The 12,568-nt window shown below is 45.3% G+C and overlaps 1 long non-coding RNA gene across 1 annotated transcript; it reads right to left on the bottom strand.

Moving 5' to 3' along the window:
• Positions 1-5,585: 5,585 nt before the first annotated feature.
• LOC311581280 lies at positions 5,586-12,201 on the bottom strand. Its single transcript, XR_014773734.1, has 3 exons — positions 12,108-12,201; positions 10,968-11,116; positions 5,586-5,796 (listed from the first exon to the last, which is right to left on the bottom strand). It is a non-coding gene; the product is annotated as an uncharacterized lncRNA (long non-coding RNA).
• Positions 12,202-12,568: the final 367 nt, after the last annotated feature.

Raw genomic sequence — 12,568 nt, 5'->3', positions numbered from 1 at the left:
CAGTGCTAAGTGTAGACGCTGTGAGCTCAAGGAAGGAACCCCTCGCTGTGGCTTGACTGGAGTGAGTTTCTTAGCTGGACACCAAGGTAAGCCTAGTATGGCTGGTTGTTCTCCTTTTTTGCACTTGAAAGTACCAAGTCACAGGGCTAGTGAGATGGCTCGGTGGATAAAGTACTTGTCATGCGGATGTAGAGTCGGACCCCCCCCCACACACACACAAGCTGTACGGGGCTGTAGTGGCCCACCTGTAACACCAGCACCCTGGAGGAAAATCAGATCCCTCGGGCAGGCTGGCTAGCTAGGCTGGAGGAGGCAGAGAGCTCTGGTTTAGTGAGAGAGCCTGTTTCAACAGATAGACTAGAGAATAACTGAAGAAGACAACTAAAGTCAACATCCGGCCCCCACACACTTGTCCACACACTCACACACATGTGAACACACATTCACACACAGACGCAAAACAAATGAAAGTTCAACAAGTCAAATATGAACTTGGACGATGGCCTGCACCCTAATGGTGAGGCCAGAACCACTGAGGAATTATTTATTTCTGATGCTGTCTATTGCCTGCCCCCTAAAACACTGGAAACTGACACAGGCTTTGGGCATGTTGAAGGAGGTATCTGGCCCTGACCCCCAGGGTCCCTTTTAACCCTTCCCACCACCCTTATCAAATCCCATATATTGACAGGGGAAAGTGTAGACTATCAGCACACCCAAGTCTACCTGTCTGGACCCATGCCTAAGCCCTGTAGTGAGGGTACCACATAGACAGTAATTTCCCTGGAAACTCTGCCTCTAAAGCTCTGGGCTCTGGGGATCTGTTCAAAGCAATGAATTGTTTTCAGTATTTCAAAAGAGCTTTAAAAAAAAAAGCCTGCCTCTTTTGTAATAAGACTGTACATGTTCAAAGAACAGAGCTCTTTCCTCATAGCTCAAGTTATTATTTTATTATTCAGAATTATTAACTTAGGATGTCATGGGGCTATGAACCCCTGCCCAAAGTGCTGATTGGCTATTTCTAGCAACTTGGGACCTTTTGGGACTTTTAAGGTGTTAGACTGACCAGATAAATGGCCTTCTTGTCTCCTAGTTTGTATCCTCTCCAGCTCCCCAGCTCTTCTCTGCTCACTTAGGTCCCCGAGAACTTTGATCCATCCTCACCCTCAAGTAGGAGCTCCTGAGTTATGCCCCTCTCCCAGGCTCGGGTCGCTTTCCCACTCTGGATGAGCGAATCCCATGGATGAAAATCTCCAAGCCTCTTTACTTATCTTCTTCTAATGTCATATCTGCAAGGGCTGAGAGAACTAGAGAGTCCTACTGACAAAAGTTCCTGAGTATAGATCTTGGTAAGGAGTGTAGAATAAGGGGACAAGTTGTGGGGACAATCAGCAGTCCCCTTTGCTCATCTGTGATTGATCAATCTACCACGGGTGTAGAGTGACAGCCAAGCAACCAAAGAGAATGCCAAAGTAACACTCATGGTGAGAGTGGGACTCACTGTCTCACCACACAGAAGCCATCAACAGGTCTGGAGTCAGGAAGTTTTGCCTCAATAGGGGATGGACCCTTCTGCCAAGGACCACTGCTGCATGGTGCAAGTTTGAGGGTGACAAAGAATCACAAACAAAAAAGTAGAAGCTGACAACTCTAGAAAATGTCTTTGTTTATAGATAAAGGGAACAAATCCCTGAAGATAGGACCAGAAACATGTGGGTTCTCACTTTGAGCCATGAGTTAGGTGGGGTTCTCCAGGAGCAGACATGGGACGGTGACTTGTGGAGAAATCATTTTTATTTAATAAACTTACTCCAGGGAATAAATACATAAGCAAATGGAAAGTGAGACAGGGAAACAAAGAAGAGGAGCCAGGAGCCACCTGAGGCAAGAATCTCGCAGGATTCTAGGGGGTGGGAGTGAGGGTGGCGGTGCTACATTGGAATGGTCACAGCTTGGGACAAAGAGCTGGGCTTTCCATGCTCCCCATATTACAGTGAAGGGTCAAGGGACCTTTGTGTGGGTGAGAAGAGGGTCATATGCATACAGCAAACATCTACATTTGAGGCTCTGAGGCAATGGAAGGCAGAAAGGTGAAGTCACACCAAAATGTAAGAGGGATGGTAGAAAGGGATGCTGGGGCCGCCCAAGCTTGGACACAACTGCCATGAACTAGATCCATTGCTCGGATTTTGTCCCAGTCTACCCATGTAGTCATCTCTGCTGTAGAACTGACCCCCTCAGACTGTAAGTTAAGGCTCCATCCTTGCTTAAGTAGCCAGGGACTGGGAGTCTGTCCTGGAAAGAGCTTCCCTTCCCATATAGAAGAAGATGAGAGGCTGATGTGCAGCCTAAGCTCATCTTTGCATTATCTTGCCCTTTATGCCTATGCTGAAGTAGCTCCAACTATAGAGACCAGAAAGTGGGGTGTGGGTGGGTCTACACAGCAGGCATTACACACCTAGGATGTTTAGGTCCTGCTTATCTTCCCTTTAGAGTTGTTTTTATCATGCCTCCTCCTCTGTTCTGTTCCTGGGGAAGATGATGCAGTCCAATTCACAGCCTCATCTTTGCCATGCTCCCTTTTTAAAGAATAGAGTGGGAGGGGGCTGAGAATAACCTGGGGGACCAGCAAGGTGAATAGGACTCCAGTTCTCTGTGTGGCTCTGAGGTAGCCTCATTATGTGGTTGATGCGGCTTACTTGCCTTAGCAAAAGTATGCCCCACTGAGCAACTGATAGGAGCACAAAGGCTTAGTGCAATAACATCATGGCTTTAGTCATGTGTTCATTTTTTTTTAACCCTCAAAGGGAACCTGGAAAACATGAGGAACTAAGGATTATAATGTCTACAACACAGTTTCTGCCCCTAAGGTTCAGAAATCACTGTGGAAGAGGGAGCAGACAGATGTTAAGAGTCAGAGGACCAGGGAGTTTGCTGTGAGACTGTGACTCCTCGGGGCGTCAGAAGCTACACCCACAAATTCTCACCAACATGACCTCCTAAACACGAACCGAACAAAGATGACACCAACAAACATGCCAAAGTGGTCAGGAAAAGGCCCACAAGATTACAAAGAGCTACAGGTAGCTACCAAAGGCGGAGAGCAAGAGGAGCAGTCTTCCCCAGGGAAAACATGCCAATTGATTAACCAATGCCAAATGGTAGGCCTAAAAACATGTAAATGCAAGTAACGTTAGACAGACTAATCAGGTTGTGTTTATATAGTTAGAAACATATATAATATGTAACATATAATACACAACATAATATGTATATACATAAACATACACACATATGTGTATGTATGTAACAACAGTTAATTTAAAAAGTAAAAAAAGGCCATGAATTTGAAATCGAGCAAGAAAAGTATATGGGATGGTTTGGAGGGGGGGATGATGTAATCATATTAAAATATCAAAAATCAAAGTGACACAGAATTTTCAAAAAGTGTTGAGAACAGAGAGATGCTCTGACTTATTGGACACTTTTACTTTTTTAGAAACGACAACCACTTCCTACTAGCTAGGAGGAGGCACACGGGACACAGAGCAGAATCACTTGCTAAGGGTGGTTTATAAAGCAAGCCTTTTCTAGGGATTAGGACTGTCTACCTTGGTTTGAGTTATTTCCTTATTTGAAAACTTGAATGAGCAAAGGCAGTTAATTTGTCAGCTTTCTGGTTGACCCCGGTGTCACCGTGTCCTGTCCAGATGGTTCTGGTGAGATTTATCTGGGACGACCCCTCCGTAGAGCTCACGTCTGCAATAGCACTTAGCCCCTCCTCGGAGTTGCTCACAATGCTTGCCTTTGAGCCCAGAGATCCACACCACTCAGGCCTGTCTAATGTCTTCGAGGAAAATGCTGGAATCCCTCAAAACAGATCGGAACTGGAAGGGACGACGTCAGTATCCCAGAGCTGACTGTAAATTGTGCTGTTTAGTCTGTGAAGCAATTAGGTCTGGGGCATGTAATGTGATCCTTTGGCGGCCATGGTCGTTATAGGTCTGTTGCTTCTCTGTTGGGCACTAGCATAGAGATTTCGGGCCAGTTTCCTGCAGCACAGCCGAAGAGGTCAGCTTTCTTGTCATCTGCTCAGTGCTTGTGTGCACACAGGGCATGTGCTCGATCTTCAGGGACCTGAGTTCAAATTCCATATGCATCTCTTCCCTGAATGATCAGCTGCTTCCACTCTCCTCGCTTGCCTTAAGCTTTCCCCTCATCCTCTTTGTCACATGGGTTTATAAAAGAATTTTTCTGGTCCTGGCTTGGGTACAGGATATGTTTCCTGAAATCCATCCAGGTCTCCATTTGGTTGACAGTAGCCAGGTTCATGTGTGGAGGATGCTGGCTGGACCAAAACCATCTCCATTAATGTTTCTGTGGAATTTCAGGGAGTGGGTCTCCCTGCCATACAATAGTACCCTGCCTGATTCCTGTATACCACTTAGCTATAGTTACTGGTTTAGTTGTCTATTTCTCTCTCTCTCTCTCTCTCTCTCTCTCTCTCTCTCTCTCTCTCTCTCTCTCGTGTGTGTGTGTGTGTGTGTGTGTGTGTGTGTGTGTGTGTGTGTGTTCATGTGAGTGAGTGTGCATATCATGTGTGTGTGTGTGTGTGTATGGTGCATGTTTGAGTATTCATATTCATGTGGGTGTACTTGCAGGATTGTGTGCGTGCTCGTGCCTGTGTGCATGTGTGTGTGCATGTGCATGTGGAGGCTAAAGAACAATGTTGAGTGACTTCATTAATCACTCTCTGCCTTATTTTTTGAGACAGTCTCTCCAACCTTGAAGCTCACCAATTCAGCTACAGTGGCTAGACTAGGGACACTTCTGCTTCTCTGCCTCCCCATCACTGGGATTATAAAGTGCATGGCTGCTGCATGTGGCTTTTATGTGAGTGCTGGGACAGAACTCAGGCCCTCAGGCTTGCATGGTATCCTCTTCTCATTTCGGTTGCTGAGATTAAAATGCCCTAAACAGAAGCAGAATAGTGAGGGAAGGACTCATCTTATTTACAATTCCAAGTTACAGCCCATTAGTTTAGGGACGTCAAGGCAGGAACTAAGTAGCCAGTCACATCCCATCCAATCAAGAGCAGAGAGAGAATAAAGACACCCTTGCTTGATGGCTTCATATTTATATAGTTCAAGGCCCAGCCTAGGGAATGATGCCACCTACAGTGGGCTGGGTCCGCCTACACCAATTAAGAATCAAGAAAGTTCCCTGTAGACATGCACCCAGGCCAACCTGATCCAGATAACTCCTCAATAAGAGTCTCTTCCCAGGTAGTTCTAAGTTGTGCCAAGTAGACACTTGAAATTCGCCAGCTGGGTAACAAGCACTTTGGCAACCGAACCATCTCCCCAGCTCCTTATTTGTTTACTTCTTATCTGTCATCTTATGAGACTGTAAGGTTTCCAAGCATGTGATCATAGTGGCCTTGTTACCCTACACTTAACACCTACAATAGTCCCTGGCACATAGTGACCATTCTGAATATTTTGTACAAGGCAATAAATGAGAACCAGTCCATGCATAGTAGGTGAAGGTACATTCTCTTTTCATTGCTCACCTGATAACAGCTCAAGGTCACTGTCTTCTTTCTGGAAGTTCCAGCAGAGTGCTTTGTGTTTGGTGTCTTCTAGCTATATCCCCACACTGTCAACAGTCACAGCCTTGGGCGCTTAACTCTGGGCTTCTTGTACATGAATGATATGTAGCCTTTTCAGGCTGGGCTGTAGCTCAGTGCTAGAGAACTTGCACAGCTTGCAGGAGGCCCTAGTTCAGTTCCCAGCACTGCAGAAAAAAACAAGAAAATGATGCTACTGCTGCCTTGGATCTTCTGGTGCAGCAGGGATTTGGTGTTCAAGAGCAGTGTCAACAGGCTAAGTCTTACTTTGAAGAGAAAATAAAAATCCAAGAGGCTCTGCAGGGATGTGTGTGTGTGTGTGTGTGTGTGTGTGTGTGTGTGTGTGTGTGTGTGTGTATGTGTGTAGGGGGAAGGGTGCTAGGATCCCCAGGGATCCCTGGTGTGTTCAAATAAGAGGTAGTCTCTTTCCAGTGAAAAGTAGGAGAATATTCTCAATATGCTGTGCATTGAGCCAAGTCCTATTTATTGTGGACTCCAGAATACATTTGTTTTAAATTATTCCCTAATTTTCTTAAGTGTCTGTGGTGTCTTTGCTCTTAGTTTAGGGCCTGGAGAATGGAAAGAGGGGATCTCATTGTCCCCACCCCTGGCTCCAGGGCAGACGCCCTCCCAAGGCTCCTTCTCCAAGGCTCAGTGAGAGTCCTGTAGGATGGGAAGCCAAGATCCCAGGGTGTGAGAAATGGAAGGACCACTGTGATTCCCTTCCAGTCCATCACCAAGCTTGGTGTTGAGTTAAATTGAGTTGTTTTGCTTTTGCGGCCATGTTAACATCTACCTCATTAGTCTGTTTGTCTTAAAATCCACCCACTCTTCATATAAATAGCTCAGTTGTCTATGTGAGAACCTCTGTCAGTGTTTTAGAAAATGCTGGTAAACATCTGTGTGTGTGTGTGTGTGTGTGTGTGTGTGTGTGTGTGTGTGTGTGTGTGTACATGTGCACGTGCATGCTCAAGCATTTGTTTTTTGCATCCTGTTTGTACATGTACATGGAGGTATAAGGTCACCCTTAGGTATGTTTCCTCAGGAGCCATCTACTTTGTTTCTAGAGATAGGTTCTCTCAGTGGCCTGGAACTTGCAGAGGAAGTGGGCTAGCTGACCAACAAGGCCCAGAGATCTGGGCAGCCTTGCCTTTCCAGTGATGGCATTATAAGCATGTGTTACTATACTGTCTTCCAAAAACATGGGTTTAGGCAATTGAACTCAGGTCTCTGTGCGTGCACAGCAAACACTTTACTCAGCACAAGCACCAAGCACAAGAACACCCCTGTCTAAATAGTCTTTGTCAGATCCATTTCTGGAGCCAGTACTCTCTCTTCCAAGTAGTGGTAGGCTCTTCTGGCTGCAAAGAGGCAAAACACGACCTCACGGCAGATAGGACTTACAGCCAAGACTTAATCTGCTGATCACTAGTGTACTTAGGAGTCCTGGGGCTCAACTGGACTCTGCCAGTGACAGCAGAGATCCCAAGGAGGTATGTGACTTGCACATGCCATCTCAACTAGGAGGAACACATTCTAGATATGTTGTTCCTATACCTGGAGAGCCAACCTCCACAGGCAACTGAGTGATGCTCTCACTCGTGATCTCTTTATACTGGTGGAGTAGATTTTATGGTCCATCTGACTGTGAGCACTGGTCTTCCTTAGTAGACCCTCACTTTTGTGCTCTGACAGCTCCATGTTTTTCACATGGAGCTTTGCACCAACATTAGGAGGTTATAACTACTGGGTTACTATCATAGCTATAGGCATGGTTAATCAGTAGTTAATATTGTATCCTCTGAAGTCAAGAGGCATGGGGCTGACATTCAAGACCAGGGATTTCCATTCTGATTCTGAAGTGCCCAGCCTTTGCTGCAGTCCTGGGCCACCTTCGAGGCTTAGCATCTTAGCCTGTCTAGTCAAGGAACCCAGGGCTTCCCACCAAACATCTACAGAACAAGCTCCTAGGGTGATGCTTCTCCAGAGACAATGCAATCACAAGAATCTCCTCACAGTTTCTGGTATGTTCTGGTTCGTGGGCATCCACATGGCTGGTCTGTGTTCAATGGTGTAATTCTCAGTCCCTTTATGTGTAGTTTTGAATAGGATTTAGAGCAAATATATAAAGTGCTATGTGAATTTGTTTTCCCAGAAACTATAACCCACTATAGCCAGTGGTACAAGAGCACCTGTGGCATCTTGGATTCTGGGTGGGGCCTTGGATGAACCTCAATATGTGGGTCACATCATAAACCATTAGGACATTAACCAAAGGTATGTCACCTATAGTGATAACAACTGTCTATGAACAGAGGCTCTTGGGGGGGGGAGGGAGCCACATCTATGCTATTTTCCAAGGCTGGCTGATTGATTGGTCAGAACTTCATGATTGTAGAGAATTGGATGCTGCCTATCCAGAAACCTCCCAGGCCATCTTCATGCCTCTTACTAGTTGTTTACTGCCCACCTCTACATCTGACTTGATGTCTTTGTCACTAGCATTGCAATCTTTTGGAATATATTAACTTAGCAGATCCTAGCCTTCACCAACTCAAAAGTTAAAAATGTTACCAGATAGCATCTCAAATCTGTGGCAGAGATTGCCCTGCTCTGCTCTAACTTACTGTAGTGGTTTAAATGACAAATGGCCCTGGCTTAGTTGTGTTTCTATTGCTGTGATAAAATACCATGACCAAAATTAACCTGAGGAGGAAAGGGTTTGTCTCAGTTTACATGTCCTGATCATGTCTCTCCATGGGCAGGAACCCAGAGGAAGGAGCTAATACAGAGGCCAGGGAGGGGTGCTGCTTACTGGAATGTTCCTCATGGCTTGCTAAGACTGCTTGCTTGCCTGCTTTTCTTTCTTTTTTAAATTTTTTTCTTGTTTTTTTGGCTTTTAGAGACAGGGTTTCTCTGTGTAGTCTTGGCTGTCCTGGGCTCACTTTGTATACCAGGCTGGCCTTGAACTCACAGTAATCCACCTGCCTCTGCCTTCTGAGTGCTGGGATTAAAGGTGTGTGCCACCACGCCTGGCTCTAGCCTGCTTTCTTGTTGTACCCAGGATCACCATCTCAGCACCCACAAAGGTCTGTGCCCTCTCATGTCAATCACCTACTAAGAAAATTACCTACAAGCTTTCCCACAACCTGATCTTACAGAGGCATTTTCTCAGTTTAGAGTTCTTCTTCCCAAATGGCCCTTAGCTTGCATCAAGTTGACATAGAAGTAGCCTGCATAGTCCACCACAGCCTTGGGCATTTGAATGCTTAGTCCCTACTGGTGGTGCTTTTGGGGAGTGTTTAGGAAAAGTAGCCTTGCTGGAGGAAGTATGTTGCTAGGGGCAGGCTTCGGGAGTTCATAGCTTCTTCCTACTTCCAGTTTGTATCATGTCTGTAGGTAAAGATGTGATATCTCAGCTTCCTGTTCCTGCCACCATGCTGGCTTCTTGCTGCCATGTGTACCCACCATGATAGGCATCCTTCTGGACCACAAGGCAAGATAAACCCTTTCTTTCTCAAGTTGTTCTGGTGTTGCTGTTAATTTAATGGTATTGCCTTTTAAATGTCTATTATTAGGCTTATCATGATTATGGTGGTATTATCTAATATGCTTTTTTTTTGGTTTTTTGAGATAGGGTTTCTCTGTGTAGCCCTGGCTGTCCTGGACTAGCTTTGTAGACCAGGCTGGCCTCAAACTCACAGCAATCCGCCAGCCTCTGCCTCCCAAGTGCTGGGATTAAAGGCATGCACCACCATGCCTGGCTCTAACCCACTTTTAATAACCAATAAAGACACAGACACTTGATGTATTTTTGAAATAGCCTATATTCACCTGGGGCAAGGCAGGTATTACCTCCTAAACTATCCTCATTTACATCCCAGCCTCTATCCCATGCCATCTGCTTTTAATTATTTCTATTTAGGCTACTTCCCATCCACAACCCCAAAGTACTTATAAGGTTGCTCATTTGGGGCCATTTCTTCCCATGTGGAACTTCAAAGTTCCCTTAGGGGCCCACATGGCTCTTTCCTGGGCCATATCGATGCTCTTCCTTCCTCTTTCCCAAGAGTCTCTCTGTCCCCAGAATCCCATGAACCTTCACCACACCTATGTTCCTCAGGCTCTGCCCAGGTAGCGGCTTTCTTTATTAGTCAAACAGGGAGGCAAGGTTAAACAGCAGTGTTTGGGGGTACCTGACAGTGTGCAGCAAGAATCTCAGTTGGGGGGGGGCGGGCGGTGTTAAGCAATTAACAAATACAAAGCACCAAACTCTACTCCAACACTTTGGTCATAGTATTTTATCACAGCAACAGAAAAGCAACAAATACTCTTACCTACCCACCAGGGGATTTGAGTAGTGCCTTGATTATGACCTTTTTTTTTTACACAGTAACTATAATAATTTCATATAACTATTTGTATATTAGAAGATATTACTCAAGGCAACATAAATTTGTGTTCCTGGACCATGGTCCCTCACATTTAGCTCGGAAATAAGTGTTTATTCCCTTTGAGGTAAGACTACTGTTTGCGTCAGCATCTACTTTGAGAAGTGGCTGTGACTTGTCCCTTGGGCCCGAGTGGAATCTGGACATTTTACCATGATCCTCAAGGTCACTATGAAAATTAAATGGGCTATCATCAAGATTAAACCATAAAACTAAACACATCTGCCCTCCCTTTTTTAATCAACTCGGAGTGTCACACATGTAGTTGGGTTCCAGAAAGTTCTAAGGCACAAGTAAATGCCATGAACAAGAGACTCAGGTATTAAGACCACATTCCTACCCATCCCCAGGGCTAGCATCATGCATGTGTGTCCTAGGTGGTCTCACAGGCCTTGTTCCAAAGGCCTTGTGTTTATTTAGGGCTTGTTGTCACTGTCTCTTAATAGCTGTTTCAACAGGACACCCTTCCTTTTCATTTTTCTCTGGGTGTGTCTGTGAGTGTATTTCTGGAAGAGATTATCATTTGAATCAAGAGATTGGGTAAAGAGGGCCCACCCTCATTGCTGTGGCCGGGCAAATCGTTCAATCCATTTAGGACAGTAATAGAACTTCTAAAAGTGGTGAGAAGGATTCACCCTTTTCTCTCTTGAACCAGGACACCATGTCCTCCTGTCCTTCTGCATTGGCTTCAGAGACCCTGGTTCCCTCATCTTCAGACCCTAACACGCACTGCCGCAGACCTCTGGCTCTCTATCCATCAGCCTCAGGCTGAGTCCCAGCATCAACTTGCCTGGAGCTCCAGGTTGCAGAGGACAGACTGGGACTCGCATCATCTGTAATTGTGGGAGTCAAGTCCCATCACAAAGCTCTCCCATGTTGGTACTCACCCTGGATTTCTGATTCTCTGGAGAATGCATTCTGTTTCTCACAGTCAGGAATCAAGGGTCATAATGTTTCTCATGGTTGTGAGAAAATAGCTGATGAAATTAACACAGGCATCTTAATTCTGGTTCACAGTTTGAGGGTACAATTTCTCCTGGTGGGATAAGAGCAGAAAGCAACTAGTTACGTGGCATCTATAGTCAAGAAGCAAAAAGAGATAGATGCTGGTGCTTAACTCAGTTTCTCTTTTTACTGAATCTGGGCCTTGCTTCACAGTATGGAATGGTCTTGCCTACAAAGTATGGGATGGTCTTGCCTACACAGTATGGGATGGTCTTGCCTACACAGTATGGGATGGTCTTGCCTACACAGTATGGGATGGTCTTGCCTACTCAGTCTGGGATGGTCTTGCCTACACAGTATGGGGTGGTCTAACCTTGATGTGGGTATTTCCACATCAATTAACCAAATCTAGAAATCCAGTATGGGATGGTCTTGCCTACACAGTATGGGATGGTCTTGCTTACACAGTATGGGATGGTCTTGCCTACTCAGTATGGGGTGGTCTTGCCTACACAGTATGAGGTGGTCTAACCTAGATGTGGCTATTTCCACATCAATTAACCAAATCTAGAAACCCCCTCATAGATGTGCCCAGACTTTTGTCTCCTAGTTGATTCTAGACCCAATTAAAATAATCACCACAGCACCAACCACCACGCTCATTGTGTTAAAGCAGAAACCCAGCTACCATCTGTGCTTCCCATATTCTTAACCTCAAGATCCAATAGGCAAAGAAATGGTCACTCTGTCACCTGAGGTGACCAATGGTGTTGTGGGAAGTTGGTTTCTACTTCCTGTTCAATGAGGGGAGAAAAGAAGAATGCAAAGAACATCTGTAACACAGGGGTTCTTTGAGGTACTTCTTGGTAGTACAATGCCCTGTGAGAACAGTCACCTGTAAAGTTGAACCTGGTGGCACAGACATATCTTTGCAGTTACTTGAGAATGATTGCAAGTTCAAGGCTTGCTTGGGCTACAGAGCAAAGTTCTAGGACAGCCTGGGTAGTTCTGTGAGATCATGTCTCAAGCTTTAAAAAAAAAAAGGCAGGGGATATAGTTCAGTTGCAAATTACCAAACTCACCCAATATGTGAGGCCCCAGGTTCAATCCCTAGTAGCATCCATACATAAAAGTTCATGATCAACTATGACAACCCATATTGGCTGGACTGCTGGTGGGTCTTATCCTGTGGGAACAAAAGTTAGGTCATTTCATCAGATGGAGAAGCTGGTCACCTGGCAAAGGAAACACTGCATGATTGCAAAGGCAGAGAAGAACATAGCTGTACATTCCTGGCAGGATCACTTGGCTGGTTCCAGAAAGAACTAAGAGTATTTCTCACTTTCCTACAATCACATTTACATATTTCTCTTTTCTTCTATTTTTCCCATTTCACTCAACCTTCTAAGATGTGTTAAGAGCAGTTAATTTAGTATTGAAGTTTTCCACGTGGTCATTGTTTGACTTCTGTTGCTGTGATGAAACTCTGACCAGAAGAAACTAGGGCAGGAAAGGGTTTGTTTGACTCATAGGTTACCGTCAA

This window comes from Acomys minous, assembly GCF_964271855.1.
Source record: "Acomys minous genome assembly, chromosome: 13".
In the NCBI taxonomy this organism is placed as follows: Eukaryota; Metazoa; Chordata; class Mammalia; order Rodentia; family Muridae; genus Acomys; species Acomys minous.
Note: the sequence above shows the minus strand (reverse complement) of the source record. Positions and strands in the feature narration are given on the sequence as shown.